The sequence below is a fragment of the Mustela lutreola genome, chromosome 4 (assembly GCF_030435805.1).
Source record: "Mustela lutreola isolate mMusLut2 chromosome 4, mMusLut2.pri, whole genome shotgun sequence".
Taxonomy (NCBI): Eukaryota; Metazoa; Chordata; class Mammalia; order Carnivora; family Mustelidae; genus Mustela; species Mustela lutreola.
Window position 1 is genome coordinate 157,983,976 of NC_081293.1, and position 20,694 is coordinate 158,004,669.

The 20,694-nt window shown below is 42.3% G+C and overlaps 1 protein-coding gene across 7 annotated transcripts in view; it reads right to left on the minus strand.

Moving 5' to 3' along the window:
• PDE1C (phosphodiesterase 1C) overlaps positions 1 to 20,694 on the minus strand; it is a 523,080-nt gene that overhangs the window by 451,388 nt on the left and 50,998 nt on the right. The gene's annotated exons all lie outside the window — the stretch shown is intronic.

Consider the following 20,694-nt stretch of genomic DNA (forward strand, 5'->3'; position numbering starts at 1 on the left):
TATATAAGAAAACAAAAATATCCAAAAAAAGAAAGAAAGAAAGAAAGAAAGAAAGAAAGAAAAAAGAAAGAAAGAAAACAAAAATATCATCTCAGCAGATGAAGGGAAAGACTTTGAAAAAAAAACTCAAGGCTTCCTTATGATTAAAAGAAAACAAGTAAAAATAAAACAAAAAGGATGAGTAAGTAAGTAAGATGGAAGAAGCCCACCCTCCAGCCCACATTTCCCAATGGAGGCAGCTACGAAACCTGGGGAACACGCACGGAGCCCCCATCCGAGGAAAGTAAACCATGGCAGGCAAATTAAAAGAAACAACAATTCAAAGCTCCACCAAACCAGTGGTAAGTTTTCTCGATTTTCTTCATTCTTCTTCCATTGTCCTCTGGCCATGCCTCAAGGCAGTAAAGGGGATATCAAAATGAATACAGAGTAGACATCACCATGAAAAAAAAAGAACGCCAGGTGAATACTTCCAGGACTGGAAGAGAATTGGAAAATGAGTCTTCTAATAGTCTGAGTAGGGAAAATCCAAGTATCTTTTTTCTTATTTTGTGTATTCTATTGTATGTCAGACCCTAGACACCCATAAGCCCTTACAGGGGAGTATCTACCTCTCTGATCAAAGGATTTGTGGTCCCAAGAGAGTGATAAAACCCCCAGTGCATTATTTTTCTCCCTCCACCTTCGCTGCCCACCCCTTGGCCTGGGATTCAGGTACAATCATGGGACGTGAGTACTAGAGAAATTTAAATAGAGTTCCAGCTTTCTCGCCAGAGACCTAAAAGGGGAGCTTAAAGAAGCCATAAAGTATAAGGGGAGCTGTGGAGAAGTTCTGGAAAACAAACCAGTGAAAGCTGTATGAGCTTCTGAAAGACCCCTCCCCTAGAAAGACCCCTCCCTTAGTAGACAGATAGGATAACTAACCGCTTGTTTGCTTTTCTGTAAACCGCTGGCTTTTAGGTATAAGATTAGGTTATTAATTGTGTGATTAATTGCTTAGTAATTGCTCTTTTGCCTTTCTGTAACCGCTTGGCTTATAGAAATAATGGAGACGCCATGATGGCATTCCTCCCTTCCCCCTTCTTGTTCCCCTTTCCCGCCTCTCCCTTCGCGTGGGCGGGCCCTCATAACCAATCAGCTTGTTCCCCCTTCCCGCAGCTCTCTTCGCGCGCGCACGCGCGCGGGTCCCCAGAGCCAATCAGCAAACTCCAAGTATGCCTTTTTCAAAGTTCAAACTATCAACCAATCATATGCGCCCCACCCAAAACTTGTTTGTACCTTCCTATAAAAGACCCTGCTTCTCTCTGGTCCGTGTGCTCGGTTAGCCGGAGCTACCGACCACCCGCCGGTACCTGCGTGACAATAAACCTCTTGCTGTTTGCATCCAGTGGCAGTGTTGGATTCTTGGGTAAGGGGATCCGCGGGTCTTTCACTTCCAGGCTCATTTCTGAGCAGTACATGTATGAATCTGACTCTTTTTTTTTTTTTTAAGATTTTATTTATTTATTTGACAGAGAGAGATCACAAATAGGCAGAGAGGCAGGCAGAGAGAGAGAGAGAGAGAGAGAGAGAGTTGGAAGTAGGCTCCCTGCCAAGCAGAGAGCCCAATGCAGGACTCCATCGCAGGACCTTGAGATCATGACCTGAGCCTGTAAGGGCCTATTTAGCCAAAGCTATTCCATCCGGTTAAATAATGACCTTGTTGTTTACACAGTAAAACTTAAACTGTCCCTGCCCCCTTCTTCCCCCAGGGGACTTACTTAAAAAAAAAAACGAGTCCTGGAAACTAGTCCCAGTTAAGAAAGCCCAAATACAAGGGTACGTCAGGCCAGGAGGAGGCATTCAATCAGTGGGGGCGCATACTGTCTCCTAGCTACCAAGGAGTATGGGCCCTGCCCTTTGGGTGCCTTTTAGGTGCCAAATCTGGCACCAAGGTGATAGGCTAGTTCAAATATCTACTATAGGGTAAACTATAATTCAATTGGTCACTTATGTGTGATCTATACAATTTACTATAGGGTAAATTGTAATTCAGTTGGTCACTTATGTGTGACCTAGCAGGACTGTGCAGCTTTCTCTGTGTTACAATCTCATTGGCCACCTGTGCGTGGCCAGGCCCAACCACATGGCCTTTACCCTTAAAACTAGTCTGTAAGGCAGAGAGAGGTTGCCTCTTTGCAAGAGACGGCCCTGGCTAGTCAGTTTGATTCTCGATGCTTTGTGCGAAATAAAGCTTTGCTTGACCTTTGCTTTGTATCAGTCTTATTCCTTTGACCATGTACCCTACAAGTCGAAGACAGAGGCTTAACCCACTAGCCACCCAGGTGCCCATGAATCTGACTCTTAACAGACTAGTATAGACCTTAAAAGCTGAACCAATAGACCAGTACCTACCCAGACTGACTGCTGAGTGGTACACATGGGACAGATCCGAGTAACACTGTCAAGGCTTGGAAACAGAGCTGATATTCTAGTCACAACCCACAGAAGACAAGTCAGAACTTTAAGTCTGAACACAACTTGGTTCCATCTGCCAAAACAAAAATATCTAAAGCATTCCTATGATTTAAATAAGACCCAAAGTCTCATCACACAATATTCTAATGTTTAGGATAAAATTCTAAAACTTTTCTGGATATGATTATAAACGTGAGTAAAAACAATGAGCAGATATCAATGTTGCAATGATAAGTTGTTGGAATTATCTGGCAAAAATTTTAAAGCAGCTATTATGAAAATTCCCCAACAAGGAAGGGCAACTACTCTTGAAATAATGGAAAGATAGTCTCAGTAAAACAATGCAGAGAAAACAAAATGAGAGACTAAAAGTGTTCAAATAACCCAAAAGTAAGCAGAAAACAGAAAGCAAAAAAGAAAAACAGAGGAAACAATCCAAAGAAATAATAAAATAGATTTAAACTCAAACACATCAATAATATATTGAGTGCAAAATGTCTAAATATACCAATTAAAAGAGAGCATTATAACATATTTTTTAAAATATTTTATTTACTTATTTGAGAGAGTGAGAGAGAGTGAAATGCCAATAGAGTATTACCCCCACCTTAAAAGACCACCAGAGACGTGAGTCAAAGCCAATCAGCAAGGGTCGTTTATTGCAGGTTCGAACCTGGACCTCTGTGGCCTTGTTGCCAATAACACCGAGAGGTCCAGAGCTGGGTTGGTGCAGGGTTTTTATAGACAGGTACAAACAAGTTTCGGGTGGGGCTGAGCTGATTGATTGACAGTTTGAACAGGCATACTTGGCGTCAGTGAATTGGGTCAGGGGACCCCGCGCGAAAGCAGACAAAGCAATCTTACAGAAGCAGAACTGGCTGGTTAGCCCACGCATGCGGAAAAAAGCACTATCAGGATATTGAAGGCTTAGTTACTATCAAGTAAAGACAATTGGGAGTCTCCTGGTGGAATGTTACATTCCTGCTATCAAGCATCCTTGTTAATGAGATTTAGGTTTAGAAGAAATTGAACTTTATTTACTTTTCCTTCTACCTCCGCCTCCTTCCGTTTTCATGGAGGGGAGGGTGACATTAGGGCTTGAGGAACTGAGTTCTGTGTCCCTGGAAATTGGGCTATTGATAAGGTAACTTCTTTGTTGTAAATCTCAAGGACATTTGCAAACCAAGGGAGACTCCTACCTTGCAGGACTGTGATCTCTGCAAGTTAACTATTTATCGTTTTATGGCAGTCAGGGGCCTGAGGAATGCTACACATATGGAGGGGAGCGGGTGAAGGGGGGTGGTGCAAGGCACCAGCCTTTGCTTTGTCCTCAGCCAGCCTCCTGCTCCTTCAAGAGCACCAGTGAAGGGAGGGGCAGAGGGAGAGGGAGAATCCCAAGCAGACTGCAATTGCAAGCACAGAGCCCAACATGGGGCTTGATCTCAGGACCCCAAGATCATGACCGGAGCCAAAACCAAGAGTTGGTCACTTAACCAAATGAACCACCCAGGTACCCCAGAATGGATTTTTAAGAGTTCAACTACATGAGGTCTACAAGAAACTTATTTTAAATGTAATGCTATAGAAAGGCTAAAATTAAAAGTGTGAGAAAAGATACACCCTGAAAAAACTTATTAAATTTAAAAAGGAGTGGTTGTATTAGTCAGACAAAACAGGCTTCATAAAAAGAAAATGACCAGAGATAAAGAAGAAATTTAGCATAAAGACAAACATAGAGACAAATGGAATAGAACGGTAAACCCAGAAATAAATCCATGAATATACAATCAACTGATCTTTGACAAAAGTGCCAAGCATAAAAAGGATAGCCTTTTCAATAAATGTTGTTGGGAAAACTAGAAATCTATAGGCAAAAAATGAAATTGGATCCTATCTTATACCATACACAAAAATCAACACATAAAGAATTAAAGATTCATAGGTAAGACCTGAAACCATGAAACACCTAGAAGAAATCATAGGGGAAAATCTTCTTGAAATTGGTCTTGGCAATTATTTCTTGATATGACACCAAAAGTACAGGGGCACCTGGGTGGCTCAGTCAGTGAAGTGTCTAACTCTTGATTTGGGCTCAGGTCATGATCTCAGGGTCCTGGGATCCAGCCTTGCATTGGGCTCCTCACTCAACAAGGAGTCCGCTCGAGATTCTCTCCCTCTCCCTCTATCCTTTCCCCACTCACAAATTCTCTTTCTCTCTCTCTCTCCAAAAAATAAATAAACCATGTATACAAAAAAATAAAATAAATTAATAAATAAACCTTTAAAAAATTTTTAACTTTATTTTTTTAAAAAAGGAAATATTTGTAAATTACACATCCCAAACAAAGACTTGTACTCAGGATATATTAAAAAAATGAACTCTCCAAACTGAGTAGTAAGTGGTTGGTGGGAATGCAAAATGGTACAGCCACTAAGGAAAAGTCTGGAGGTTCCTCATAAAGCTGAACATGGAATTACCACATGACCCAATAATTCCACTCCAAGGTATATACCTAAAAGAACTTAAAGCAAGAACTCAAGATACTTGTATACCAATGTCTCTAGCAGCATTATTCTCAATAGCCAAAAGATGGAAACAACACAATTATTCATCTGTTGATGGATCAACAGAATGCGGACTATGCATACAATGAAAAATTATTCATTCATAAAAAGCAATGAAATTCTGATCCAGGGTTCAACATGTATATACCTTAAAAAATGATATACCTTAAAAGTTATGCTAAGTAATAAACCCAAACTCAAAAGGACGAATGTTGTATAATTCCACTCATCTGAGGAACCTAGAATAGGTAAATTCATAAGATAGGAAGGAGAATAAAGGTTACTCAGAGCTGGGGGGGGTGCAGGGAATGGGAGTTATTATCTAAAGATTTTATTTTTATGTCAGAGAGAGAGTGAGCACAAACAGGGGGAGTGGCAGGCAGAGGGAGAAAGGGGCTCCCTATGGAGCAAAGAGCCCGATGGGAACTTGAACCCAGGACCCTGGGATTATGGCCTGAGCCAAAGGCAGACACTTAACTGACTAAGCATTCCAGAGAGTTATTATTTAATGAATAAAATTTCTGTTTGGGATGATGTGAAAGTTTTGGAAATGATAAAATGGTAAATTTTACCACAATTTTAGAAATTCAAGAGTAAGAAAAGAAACAACACAGGGCACCTGGATGGCTCAGTGAGTTAAAGTCCCTGCCTTCGGCTCAGGTCATAATCCCAGGGTCCTGGGATCGAGCCCCACATCGGGCTCTCTGCCCGGCAGGGAGCCTGCTTTCTTTCCTCTCTCTCTGCCTGCCTCTCAGCCTACTTGTGATCTCTGTCTGTCAAATAAATAAAGAAAATATTAAAAAAAAAAAAAAAAGAAAGAAAGAAAGAAAGAAAAAAGAGACAACACAAAAATTTGGGCAAAAGTGTTAGACATTTCACTGCAAACAATATATAGCAAGCTTACAAAGCACACAGAAAAGATGGTCAACCTCACTAGCCATCAGGGAAATGCAATTAAAACCATTATGAGATACCACTACACACCTCTTGGGATGAGTAAAATGGCTAAAATTTTTTTAAAAATTGACTTTACTAGATGCTAGTGAGGATGCAGAACACTGAAATTCTCAAACATTGCTGGTGAGAACGCAAAATGGTTGTGGAGAACATTCTGGCAGTTTCTTACAAAGCTGTACATACACTTACTATAGTAAGTATTTAGCCTTAAGGAACAAAAATTTACATCACACAAAAACCTGTATACAAATGTTTATGGCAACTCCGTTCACAATCATCAAACACCAGAAACAACCCAAATGCCCCTCAGTGAGTAAATGGGCAGACTGTTAGGACCATACAACAGAAATACTGCTCAACCACACAAAACAGCAAGCGACTGATACATGCAACTTTGATACAACTCACACGCATTCTGCTGAGTGAAAAAAGCCAGGCTCAACAGGATACATACTACATGATTCTATTTGTGTAGCATCCTAAAAAAAATTAAATTATATGACAGAGAAGAGATCAGTGGTTGCCAGAGGTGAGGGTTAGAGAAAAGGTTTAACTATAAAAGGATAGCTGAAGGGTTTGGGGGGTAATAGAACTGTTCGATACCCTTACTGTAGCAGTATTTACACAAATCTAAGCATGTGAAAATACCAAAACTATACACCACGAAATATTCTGTGCTAATTTCAAAAATAAAATTCAAAACAAAAAACAAAAATCTCTCCACAAACTAAAATTGAAGGAAACTTACATAACTGGTAAAGCAAATCTACCAGATGCCGACAACAAACATTCTTCTCAGTGGTGAAGAGTAAGGAGTCCCTTGAAAGTCAGGAATGAGGGGGCACCTGGGTGGCTCAGAGGGTTAAACCTCTGCCTTCAGCTCAGGTCATGATCTTGGGGTCCTGGGATCAAGCCTGGCATCGGGGATCAGGCTCTCTGCTCAGCAGGAAGCCTGCTTCCCCTTCTCTCTCTTCTGCCTGCCTCTCTGCCTACTTTATCTCTGTCAAATAAATAAATAAAATCTATTTTTAAAAAAAAAAGAAGAAAGAAAGAAAGAAAGTCAGGAATGAGATAAGCATACCCACTATCGCCACATCTGCTCAATTAGGAGTCCTACCAGCACAGGTTATAATTTTCACATAGGAAATCCTAGAAAATCCACAGACAAATAATTAGAACTAGTAAGAGAGTTGAATAAACTTGCTGGATTTAAGATTAACAATAAGAATCTATATTGAGGGGCGCCTTGGTGGCTCAGTGGGTTAAAGCCACCGCCTTCGGCTCAGGTCATGATCCAAGGGTCCTGGAATCGAGTCCCACATCAGGCTCTCTGCTCAGCAGGGAGCCTGCTTCCCTCTCTCTCTCTCTCTCTCTCTGCCTGCCTCTCTGCCTACTTGTGATTTCTCTCTGTCAAATAAATAAATAAAATCTTTTAAAAAAAAAAAAAAGAATCTATATTGAATTCCTTTACACCAGCCATGGACAATTAGGAAGTGTAACTTTTCAAATGGTATATTCTACCACAGCGCTAAAAGTTTACAAGGTGCCAAGGACTAAATCTAGTTGAAACATCAAGACCATTATGGAGAAAATCACAAAATTTTATTAAAAAGATATTTAAGAAAGCCAGATCTTTGCCATGTTCATGCATGGAAAAACTCAGCAGCATAAAGATATCTGTTCTCTCCATATAAAAGTATACATTTTAACTGATTAAGTATTTGCAAAGCATTTAGAACAATGCCTGACATAGAGTAAGTGATACATAAATGTTGAAAAAATAAATCAAAATTCCAACAAGGTTTTTCATAGAACTGACAAGCACGTTTGAAAATTTTTAAAACAGGGGCGCCTGGGTGGCTCAGTGGGTTAAGCCGCTGCCTTCAGCTCAGGTCATGATCTCAGGGTCCTGGGATCGAGTCCCACATCGGGCTCTCTGCTCGGCAGGGAGCCTGCTTCCTCCTCTCTCTCTGCCTGCCTCTCTTCCTGCCTCTCTGCCTACTTGTGATCTCTCTCTCTGTGTCAAATAAATAAATAAATAAATCTTTAAAAAAAAAAAAAAAAAAAAGAAAATTTTTAAAACAGAACAATGGCCCAAAAGGAGCCAAGGCAATCTTGAAGAACAGAGGTGGGAAGAAAGATAATTCTCATTTTACCAGATATTAGAACTTAATTATGAAACCATTAAGAATGTTTTATTGGCCCAAGAGGAGACACAAAGAATAGAATAGAATAAAGAGTCCTGAAATATTTGCTATATGGAAAATTGACATATGACAGACAGAAAAGGCATCGCAAATTAGTAGGTGCTGAAACTGTTTATTATCTATACTGAAGAAAAGTACCATCTACAACTCTCATCTCCAGGTAAATAAAGCCCTATACTTGAAAAGCAAAACTTTCAAAAGAAAATGTTTTTTCTTCAGAATAGGAAAGAATTTCTTAAGTGAGATGCAAAAAGCATAAACCATAAAAGTAAAGAGATTTAAAAATAATAAAGCATTTTGAAACTACAGTGTTTCAAGGATTCTATAAATAAAGTAAAATATAAGCCATCAAGCAAAATGCTAGTCTCCAAACTACACAAAGAACTCTAGTAAAACAATACAAAAGCAATAAATAACGCAATCATTCTTTAAATTAGTGAAGTCATATAAACCGGCAACTCACAAAAGAGGAAACCAAAATGGTTAATAAATACAAAAAGATGCTCAATCTCACTATCAGGGAAATGAAAATTAATACCACAATGAAATACCACCAAACTGAGTATTGTGATGTTTTCTAGAGATAGGGAAAAAATGGGGCCAGGAAGTGGTTCACAGAGAGCTTTAACAAAACCCATAACTGACAGTCACGAGGCCTACTCACCAATATTTCAGTTCCCCTCCCTTAAGTGCATGTCCCTGCTCCGTTAAGCTAGGCAGGTATGTGTGATTTGCTTCTGCCAAGCAAATGTATACAGAAGTGCCACTTGGAGGTGGCAGCCTTTGAGTAAAATTGTGCTTGGTCCTCTTTCTCTCCCTTTGCATGGCTGACAACAATACCCACAGCCTGGATCCTGGACTGGGCCTCTGTCCCCCATGTATGGACGTGAAGCATGAGTGAGAGATAAAACCTGTTGTTCGTTTCTTTGTCTTAAGCCACTTAGATCTGAGAACTGTTTGGTATAGCAACCTAAACTCGCCCATCCTAACAGAGTAGCATTTTATTCCTTTAATTTGACGGTAGGCATACAGATGCTCATTATATTATTCACTATACATTGTAGACCTAAAATATTTCATAATTTTTAAAGAATATGTGATGGTAATGAATCCTTATCTAGATTAAGGATAGAATATGCCTGCCCTCATTCAACAAATATCAACTGAGGGCTGACTATGTACCAGACACTGCTCCAGGGGCTCAGGATTCGACGACAAACAAACATAAAAGTCAAAACTCTTGTGGAGCTTCAGAAAGGGAAAGCAGAAAACAAACTAATACATATTTAATAAATCAGATGGCATTATTCGCTATAATGAAAAACAAAACAGAGTTAAAGGGATAGAAACAGAAACAGTACTATTTGAAATAGCATGGTCAGGAGAGTCTCTGATAAAGGAGTATCTGAGCAGAGATCCATAACATGGAGACTTGCAGTGGGCTGGGGCAGAGGCGGAAGAGAAGGGAAACTGAGGGGAGAAAAAGGGCAAGGAAAACCCTTTGTCTGGATGAGAGATCTGGGAACAAGACCCTCCAGACCATGGAAGGCCATCAGGTAGCCTTGAGCAAGAGAAGGATGTGCTCTGACACATGTCTCAAAAGGATCAAAAGTCTGCTTTTCCCTCTCTCTCTGCCCCTGCTCCTGTGCTCTCTCTCTCAAATAAAATCTTTAACACACACACACACACACACACACACATTTACGCACACAAAGCCATGTGGAGGAGAGTTTTAAGAAGGAGGGAGTGGGCAACTATGTCAAATGCTGCTGAGGATGAAATATGATGGTGGCTGGGTTTGGCCAATGTGGAGGTCAATGTGGAAGCGATGACCTTGACAAAAGCAGTGTCACTGTAGTTGTGGTGGAGTGTGGGTTTGGCACAGACTAAAGAGCAAAAAGTAAGTCCTCATGTGTAAAAATTATATTGAGAAATCTTCCTATCAAGGAGATCCAAGAAATGGGGTGATTACTGGAGGAGAATGTTATGTCCATACAGGATTTTTTTTTTTAAGATACAAGCTACTAAAGTATGTTGGCTTGTGAGTGAAAGTGATCCAGAAGAAAAAGAAAAATTGGTTGCTGTGGAGGGGGGATAATTGCAAGCAAAGTTCTTGAGAAGGTAGAGAGGATATAGGGTCCATTACACTGTAGAGATAGTGGCCTTAGACACAATCCATCCACTGTATCAAAACAGTGCATTCAGGGAGAAATAGCAAGTGTAAAGTATGAATGCAGGGTATGGAAGTACCCATGCAAGAAAGGTTGAAGATGTGGCAATGGGACCATGTGGAAGTTCTCTTCTGATTGCTTCTATTTTCTCAGAGAAATAAGCAGCAAGGTCATCAACAGAGAATGAGGAGGTGGTAAGATTTGCAAAAATTTTGAGAAGACATGAGAGGATATACAAGAGTTGTCTCTCAAAGGGAAGATAAGCATTAAGATTTGCTTAAGATTTGCAGGTAGGATAAGGGTCCAATGTGAGATTCACATGGTCATGAATTTTTATTTTTTTTTATAGTTTTTTAAAAGATTTTATTTATTTGAGAGAAAGAGAGCATGAGCGGGGGGGAGGGTCAGAGGGAAAGGGAGAAGCAGACTCCCCACTGAGCAGGGAGCCCAATGTGGGACTCAATCCCAGGACTCTGGGATCATGACCTGAGCCGAAGGCAGACGCTTAACTGACTGAGCCACCCAGGCGCCCCAGTCATGAATTTTTAAATAAGACAGTCAGCATGGTTATGTTTTCTCAGCCACATTCCACAGCCAGGGAGTAGGTGGATTTAGTGGATTACATGACTACGTGGTGTTGCCAAACAAGTGAAATAGAGGCTGAGTACAAAGGAGTGATTACAATGGTGTCCCACGGAAACAAGATGAGTAAGGATGGGACAGAGGACCTGACACGGTGCTGGTCAGTGAAAAGGTAGGGTCAATAGTTTGGAGTTCCCAATGTCTTGAATAATTGTTGAAGATGGGCTTGCTACTAGAAGTGGTCTGGAAGGAAAAAAGAATTAGTAAGCAAGTAGGATGTTGTTAATGGGGTATGGAGGGAGGGGTGATACACAGTAATCAGTAATGACAAAGCCTAGGGTATGCCTATGAGAGTGAGTGTATAAAGGTCCTCAAGGGAATAAAAAAATAATATTTTTTTAAAAAAAGGAGAAGAATAACAGAATTTGTAGATCCAATATTCACAGAAAAATATTCCTCTATTATATTTGCAAAAAAACAATGAAAAATTAGGGGATCATCCTGGACTTGGGGTTACAAATAGTTTGTCAGATTATCAGAAATAACATGATGCTTTTTAATAAATAGTAACTAAAGTAATGGCATGGCAACTAAGACAGATCTAAACCTGTGATTTTCAAAAGTCTCTTCCTTAAGATTTTCTCAGTTCATACACCTCTCCCACCCACCCTCTATTGCAGCTTTTATCCACAATGAACAGAAAAAATGCAGAAGGAAGACAAGTATTTATTTCAAGGATTCTGTGTTTCACTTATGTTTAGTAGTGAGGGAACATGGATGAATAAAAGATGAGGCATTCACCTTACTGGAAGAGCCCGTGGGTCTCACAAGGCACACTGGCTTTTCAAACAGAAGACTTGAATTTGAAGTTCTACTATTTGACTATTTCTGTAATCTGCTGTGAACCATTTTCTCTCAATATCTTTGCTTTTAAATAGTAAGCTAGTAGTCCCCACCTAGGGGGCTCTGATAAGGACTGAGACACAACATGAAGGTTTTATAAGCTGTGAAATGCAAAATGAAATGAAGATCCAACTGTTCCCTAAAAAAAAAAAAAAGTCTTCAAGGAATGACTGGAGATGGTTTACCCAAGATTATAACAAGGAGTCGTGGGTAGTACAGACTGAGGCAGGAGCTCCCCAAGACCTGGGGGCTTTTTAGGAGGAGGCAAGAACAGTGGCCTGAAGCAGCGATGTGGAGGAAGTTGTTCATGTTCACGCTTCTGGGCCTGGTGGGGCATTGGAGAATAAAACACCCCGTGGAAGCCATGTCCTCTGAAGACAGCTCAGTTCTAGATGGAGCAAAGAGGCAAAGCAGCCAGCCATTCAGAGAAAAGTGAGGACACAGAGGATTTTTACAAGTAGGAGAATGAGGGTTCCACTGGGCCCTGTGGAAGGTTGAAGGGAACAGGGAGAAGAGAGACACTGGTTCAGTTAAAGGATACAAGAGCCATATGGAGATGAGTGTCTGGAAGAAGGTGACGGGCGACTTGGGATCTTGGCTTTCTAAAGTGCCTGACACAAATGAGTTACTCTTGGCGGACAAGTATAGAGAGACCATCTCTTGGGCAACTGAAGTGGAAAGGAAGAATGTTAGGAGGAGGAAGAATGAGGCCTACCTGGATCACACAGGCATTACACACTTGCACAAAAGACATGTGCATGATGTATTTCTTAGGGAGATGCTCTGAGATAAAGAGCCTCCTACAGTGAACATGGGAAGGGGTGGCCCCACACGCTGGCAGTGCTGGTCTTTCTCTGCTGATATACACACAGGGCCCACAAGGCAGGGAGCATGGGGAACACTCAGATTAATCCTTTGAGCCCTCATAGTTCACCTGTTTGGGGTGACATTTTTGAGCAGGAGGAAGCTGGTGACACTAGTTTAAAATGGGATATGGAAATTATCAATGGGTGTTCATGATCCACACCTTCCTTGACCCACATGTCATGGGAAATGGTGCTGGTGGACTTAAAATGGTTTAAAGTGCACACTAGAAATACCAAAAGAGTCCCTATCCAACACACAGATCTGAAGGAAACTGGGGTCTTCAACAACATCGCAGTTAAGGTGGGAAGTGGTGATAGTGCGGCCTGGAAGAGGCCTTCTAAGGATCAAACAGCTGGAGATAAGAGTCAGTAGGTTCAAATCCTGCCTCTATCCTGGGGGATGTCATCTATTTAATTTTAGTTCCTCTTCATGGACACATGGGGGACAGTGATACCAGTAATTGTGAAGAGCAAAGTCCATTGAGCTTTTAGGACTAAATCTGTGATAGATAGTCTTCTTGATCATCTTCTTTCCCAAAAAGAAACCTTGAAATCTGGGAACTACAACCTGACAAAGAGGACAAAAAAGTCTCCGTATTCCTGATCAGGAAAGACAGACATAAGAGTTTTGGAAATAGTGAAAGAATGAAGCATGTCTCAAAAGCCTTTCAAGATGAGGATTTATGTGTCAGTGGGTTTCCAAGGAGACAGATTTTACAAAAGTTACTATGAAACACACTTCCTTTACAAAAACAAGATAACATCACACTCCCGTGCTCAGCAAGCTTCTTCTGCCTTCTGACAAATGATGGAAATGTAGGAGGAAGAGGCCTAAAGGGGGGTACAAAGGCAGAACCCCCACAATCTGTGGAATGAATGAGTGCTGTGTTTCTCCTTTATGCAGAGATGGGGGAAGAGAAAAGACAGTGACATGGAAAAGTGGCCATGTAAGGCCCAAGGAGAGAGCACAGAGGCAGTTGGGGATCCAGTCCCTGGGCCTGGGACAAGCAGTAGTGCTAGATTACAAGAAACAGGGCAAGAGCCCAGGCTGGTCTTAACGCTTTTGGTACACCTGAAGGCCACGAAGCCCAGCTCACACATGAAACCTGTCCTCAAGAGCTCTCTCATTATTCCAGAACCATATGTCCTGGTCTGGTCTCGCTGGTCCTGAACTGAAGCAGCATTCTGAGAGCAGGTGCCTGTGAGCCCTGATACTGAACGTGGAAAAAGGAATCCACTTTAGTTCCTTTTTCTTTTGTGGGTATTTAGTATTTTCACCTACCACCAGCTCCCTCAGTCTGAAGCACTGTTTTCTTTTTTTATTAACGTAATGTATTATTATCCCCCAGGGTACAAATCTGTGAATCAGCAGGTTTACACGCAGCACTTACCATAGCACATACCTTCCCCAATGTCCATAACCCAACCACCCTTTCCCTATCCCCCTGCCCCCAGCAACCCTCAGCTTGTTTTGTGAGATTAAGTGTCTCTTATGGTTTCTCTCCCTTCTGATCCCATCTTGTTTCCTTTATTCCTTTCCTACCTCCCAACCCCCCCCCCCACACTGCCTCTCAACTTCCTCATATCAGGGAAATCATATGATAGTTATCTTTCTCTGACTGACTTATTTTGCTCAGCATAATACCCTCTAGTTCCAGCCACATCATCGCAAATGACAAGGTTTCATTTCTTTTGATGGCTGCATAGTATTCCATTGTATATATACACCACATCTTCTTTATCCATTCATCTGCTGATGGACATCTAGGTTCTTTCCATAGTCTGGCTATTGTGGACATTGCTGCCATAAACATTGGGGTGCACATGCCCCTTCAGATCACTACATTTGTATCTTTAGAAGTAAATATCCAGTAGTGCAATTACTGGGTCGTAGGGTAGCTCCATTTTCGACTTTTTGAGGAACCTCCATGCTGTTTTCCAGAGTGGCTGCACCAGCTTGCATTCCCACCAACAGTGTAGGAGAGTACCCCTTTCTCTGCATCCTTGCCAGCATCTGTCGTTTCCTGACTGGTTAATTTTAGCCATTCTGACTGGTGTGAGGTGGTATCTCATTGTGGTTTTGATTCGTGTTTCCCTGATGCCAAGTGATGTGGAGCACATTTTCATGTGTCTGTTGGCCATCTGGATGTCTTTTTTGAAGCATTGTTTTCTAATAGACATTCTATGGAGTAGCAGCAAGGTAGTCCATATAGGAAAGTGCTTTGCCAGATAATGCTGGCTAACCCTGCAAACAGCCTTCCCATCCCAGAGACATGCAGGGTACATCGGCATACGAAACCCTCATAATGTTCTGCTGTACAGAAACCTAATAAATATGGTGTTTCTAAAATGTACATGACTAGAAAACTCTTTTCACATCCATACATGAAACACACCCCCTAGAAGTGGTGTTTTCCTGGGGATCCTCAAAGATGGGACTCTCACAGTTTCATTGCCCAGGCACCCACTAAACAGACCTAAGCTAAAGACTTGGACTCCTCAAAAGGGAAGAGATGTTGCATTCTTTCATCCTACAAATACACATGGAGAATGTAATGATTTTTTTTTAAAGATGTTGGCGTCATGAAAAAGGTACAAACAAGATGATATAGGACTTCAGAAGAGAGGAAGCTTGATAATAGTGCTAAACCAAAAACTGTTCTTTTTAAAGATGTTTTTATTTACTTTAGAGAGAGGGAGAGAGAGCTTGCATGGTGGGGAGGGACAGTGGGGAGAGAATCTGAAACAGACTCCACACTGAAGTCAGAGCCCGAGGAAGAGCTCGATCACCACCCTGAAATCATTCATGACCTGAGCCGAAACCAAGAGCCAGAAGCTTAACCAACTGCACCACCCAAGCAGTCCACGAAACCTTTTAGAAAGAGGCATCATGAAGATCATGTAGATTTTAAGTTCCTCTCTGACTGTCACATGAATATCTAAAACCATTAACGGCCATCTGAGACTATCTTAGACCTCGCTATGAGTATAGGTATTTTATACCTAGTTCTCCAAAGCAAACATTTGTTTCCATAAATCTGCGGATTAAGAAATGTCATATGAATTAGAAGACTCTGTGGATAAAAATATTGTAAATGGGAGCAGGCAAATATTTCTCAGTGTACCATTAACCCACCTCCTGCATTGAAATCACCCAAGAAGCTTGCATATTCCCAAATCAACCCAGACATTCTGGATTGGGATTTTCAGGGAATGGGGGTCCCAAGAATCTGTATTTTTTTTTTAAGATTTTATTTATTTATTTGAGAGAGAGACAGAGATGGAGAAAGCACAAGCAGGGTGGGGCAGAAGGAGAAGCAGATTCCCAGCTGATGAGGAAGCTGGAAGCAGGACTCGTTCCAGGACCCCAGGATCATGACCTGATCTGAAGGCAGCTGCTCAACCAACCGAGCCACCCCTCCGCCCCAACAAGATTCTGATCCATGCTTATGTCTAAAAACACTGAACCCAGGATTTCCAAAATTATTAAGAATTCACAGATGGCTTTTGGGAAAGACATGACTTGAAGAAACCAAGAGTGGAGATTGACAGCATTGAGCTCATGGCAAGTAGCCAAAAAGAAAACCCAAGAAAAGCAATGTGTGAATTACGTGGTAGTAGTGCAGGCCTCCAGGGAGGCATGACAGCGGGAATAGAGAAGAGGGAATGGATTTCACAGACATTTCCAAAGTTGAATTGAGTCAGTTCAAAACTGAATATAGGGGTGCCTGGGTGGCTCAGTAGGTTAAGCCTCTACCTTTGGCTCAGGTCATGATCCCAGGGTCCTGGGATCAAGGCCCGCATCGGGCTCTCCGCTCTGCGGAGAGCCTGCTTCCTCCTCTCTCTCTGCCTGCCTCTCTGCCTACGTGTGATCTGTCAAGTAAATTAATAAAATCTTTATTAAAAAAAAAAAGACTGAATATATTATGTGGGCACAGGTAAGCACTGGTTATTGAAGTAAGAATGCTGCCATTCGGAGCAGGCTTGGGTGGCCCACGTGAGGGAGTAAATGGTATTAGTTAGGACTGTACATGTTGTATCTGAGATTCAATTGGCAATGGGACATAGGAGTCTGGAGTTTGCTATAGATAATAAAGAACTCCACATAGAAACCACTTCTCAGAAACAAATGGCTGAGGTCCCCGAGGGAGAGAATTTAGTATTAAAGGAAAGACCAAATCGTCCTCAAATCCATATCATATCAATGAACACCAAAAACATGAAAAATCACTGGACTAGAAATACTTAATACACACAAGCCCGAGTCCTGGCCTTAACTGAGCTTACAGTATAGTGGGGGAGTTGAGAAATAAATGTATGGAGGATGAAAACATGTAAAACCAAAACAACAGCTTGGTTCAGCCCCAGAAGGGATTTTTTAGAACCTGGAGAAAAGCTTACCTAGTGAATTACGAATATAAAAAGCCAGAGGACACAACAGACTGACAGAAGACCTCTGGAGAAGGTAAGCTCTACCAAGACCTGAAGGACAGGTAAGACGTACAAAAGGAAAAATGCAAACCTTGCAAACAAACTGTACTACCTCTCATCAAACAGACACGCCAGGACCCTCTGCTGCAGCCAGTACTCTGACCCAGGGGCTGCACCATCATTAACTTTGAACCACACCAATGGGCCGAATGTCACCAGCACTTGGAAAACACAATACCTGGAGAGAAAAGACGTTATGAAAAGCTTCCTTTTGTACCTAACTGCTACTGCATATGTGAAGAACAGACATGAGACATGTTAGGCGGGAGTCTCCGCAGAGTGGTTTATGGTAAAGAAGAGAAGCATCTGTAGTCTTCCAATATATGCGGCTGTCATACAGAAGAGGGGTTGCATCTATGTTCTCAGTGCTAATGCATGAGAGCCCGTTGGGAGTCAAATGTTTTATAAAACATTATTTAAAAGAAAAAGAAAAAGATGTCCAATCATCAAAGATATCTGGAAGGAAGTGGCTGCCACAGGGGACAGTTAAGTTCTCCTTCATCACTGGAAGTATCTAACCTGGGTCTGAAGAGACTCGTACCAGGGAGGTTATGGAACAGAACTGACTATGGTACAGAAAAATCCCAGTTTCTTGGAGTTGCTCTTAAAGAGCCATCCCACTACTCTGGTGATTATTTTTGTCAATTCTATTTTGGAGTGATTTAAAACTTTTTCTTTTTAAGAACGAAGTACCTTTCACAACCACTCTCTCATGTATCCACCCAATGATCCATGAGATTATTTCCATTTTGCAGATAAAAAAAAAAGTCAAATGCACAAAAATAAGTCAATCATTGTGTCTTAAGTAGCGGAGTCACACCTTCTGTGGGGGTGAGACTCTAAAGTTAGCTCAGAAAGCAAAGATCACATGTGCTCAAGGTTTGCCTTTGAAAATCCCTTAAGTCAGTTGTAAAGTACAGTCTCTTTGGTCTTCTCTATACCATCCTAAACAATGTGCAAGGTAAATGCACGCAGTAAGGCAGTGTTTAATAAAGAATGCATAGGCAAAATATAAGCTTGGAGAATTTTAAATTACATAAGAGAGAGGGGAAAATTAAGGTATACATAAGTCAAACGAGCCTTTGCTACCACTCCACCATGAGCCCAGCATCTTCAACTCTGCAACATTGTAAGACACACGAGCCTCCCTAGGTCAGCTGGCCTAGCAGAAGCTGAATAATGGCCCAATAGCTCCCATTTACTGGCACTCACCTGCTAACGTCTGTGTTCGGTACTTCACTGAATCCTCTCAACTACTGATTTTTACATCCTCACTGCTACTGTCCCCATTCTACGGATGAAGGCTGAGAGTGAGTGGTAACCTTAGGTCTCACACACACAGTCAAGAAGGAGCAGGGCTGGAGCCGGGGTCTGTCTGACTCAAACACATGGGCTTTTCGGAGTGATTCTCCAGTTCTCTGTGTGTCAGAAACTCCTGTTAAAAGTAGAGTTTCCGTGGTCCATCTTAGACCAGCCAACTCAGAACCCCACCTCCCCCTTCCCAGTTGATACTGGTATGGACGGTCCACAGACTACACTTTGAGAAACCCTGCCAGAGGCTTAGCACTCTGCTTGATGCACTTCCTGCTAAACCATGTCCATGCTCCCTGCCCAGTGCGGCGAGGGCTATTAACAAAATGCTGGAGGATGATGACTACGCCTGATAATGCTGTAGCCACATCCTCTTACGACTCATCTCCAAAGCGGCATGACCCACGTCCCTCCCTAAGCACACCCAGCTGCCTGGGGTTTGTCGTGACAATTCGGGGCAGAGGACAGCCCCTAAAACCGCTGAGACCTTTTCCTGCATGAAATCTGTTTCAAAGTTAACCCAAATAAGCTTTTTACTTAAAAAATACCTCAAAGGCCGATTACAAGTTCTTGGCTGTAATGCACCACGAAGGCGTCTGGTCATGGACCTGCATTTCTGAATGGAATCATTCCGCTCCTTTTGATTGAAAAGGCGCATGATCTAGTGCCAGATGGTGACATTTGTATAAATCAAGCCGGATTAAGTCAAGTGCTTTAGTGAAGGATGATGCAGATAAAGAAAATGACGGATTATCAGCGCGCACACACACACATGCACACACACAAACACACACACAGCTAATGCTAAATTCTTTAAATTGAAGTAGCAGATTCCCCAGCAGCCTGTTTCTGCTCCGTGGCTTCTGCCGTTCCTAGCCTCTCACAGCTGGAGAGAGCTGGCATTCACCCACCTGCAGCTGGCACGTCCACAGTCCTGGCAGACCCAGGCCTAAATCAGGCAGCCCGGGACTGCGCCCCGTGGGCCCTCTCCCAACCCACCCACCTCTGCCTGCACCTCTGAAGCTGGGTTGGCCCAATCTAAACATAGCAAAAGCAGCCTGAAGCTTCAGCTCAGGGGAAAGCTGACTCATCTACCTGGTTTTCCAGGCCGGGCACCTGGTCACACGAGCCTTCCTCCTTCCTTCCTTTTCCCTCACCTTCTACAACAAATCCATCGCCAAATGCTGTCAGTGCTACCTGTCATCTGCCTGCCTCGTTCCAGTCCACCACTGCCAGCATGCTCCTGGTTTCCTATTCCAATGCCATGCTCCTTCTTGGGACCACCGTAGCAGGCTCCTAACTGCTTTCCAGCCTCAAGATTCTTCCTTGTCAGTGAACTGCTCTCTCCCCAGCACCTGCACAGAGGAGCTGCCTGGCTCAGAGGAGGATGATACACACACTAAACCATCCACCCGTGAATAAGAAAGGCATAATTAAAATATTTATCACCTCTTGCCCTTTCTCCATTCTCTGTTCTCTACCCCGCTCCCCTTAAAATTGTGCAGCTCCCCTTGCTATTACAATAGAGTCCAGAGTCCTTGTGATTGCTCTCAAAGGTTGGTCCTAGTCATCTCTCCAGGCGTGTCGCCTGCTGTTTCCCTCATCCCTCCCTCTCCGCACTCCAGCCAAGGTGAAGTTTTTTGTTTTGTTTTGTTTTTAAGATTTTATTTATTTATTTGACAGAAAGAGATCACAAGTAGGCACAGAGGCAGGCAGAGAGAGAGAGGAGGAAGCAGGCTCCCCACTGAGCAGAGAGCCCAATACAGGACTGGATCCCAGGACCCTAAGATCATGGCCTGAGCCAAAGGCAGAGGCTTTAACCCACTGAGCCACCCAGGGGCCCCAAGGTGAAACCCTTTTAGTTGAGACTGCATCTCATTGATGTAATCAGCCTCAGGGTTGGAAAGACAACGCAGCTGATGGCTAATGTCCCCAGAGAGCATTCCATTTTGTATTTTCCCATATAGCGGACACTTAGGGATTATGAATCTTTTAGGTAACTGCCAATTATTCGGGGGGTGACCATCTAATTCTATGTTAAACAGATCATCATCTGTGTCTCCTTCTGTCTAACTTGCCTACTTAGGCAACTCCTCTCTTGTTTTAAAATTATGCTAATACAATCATATAAATTGTGTAGCAAGCACATTTTCCCATTGATTTCCTCATCTGTCTGGGGCACTG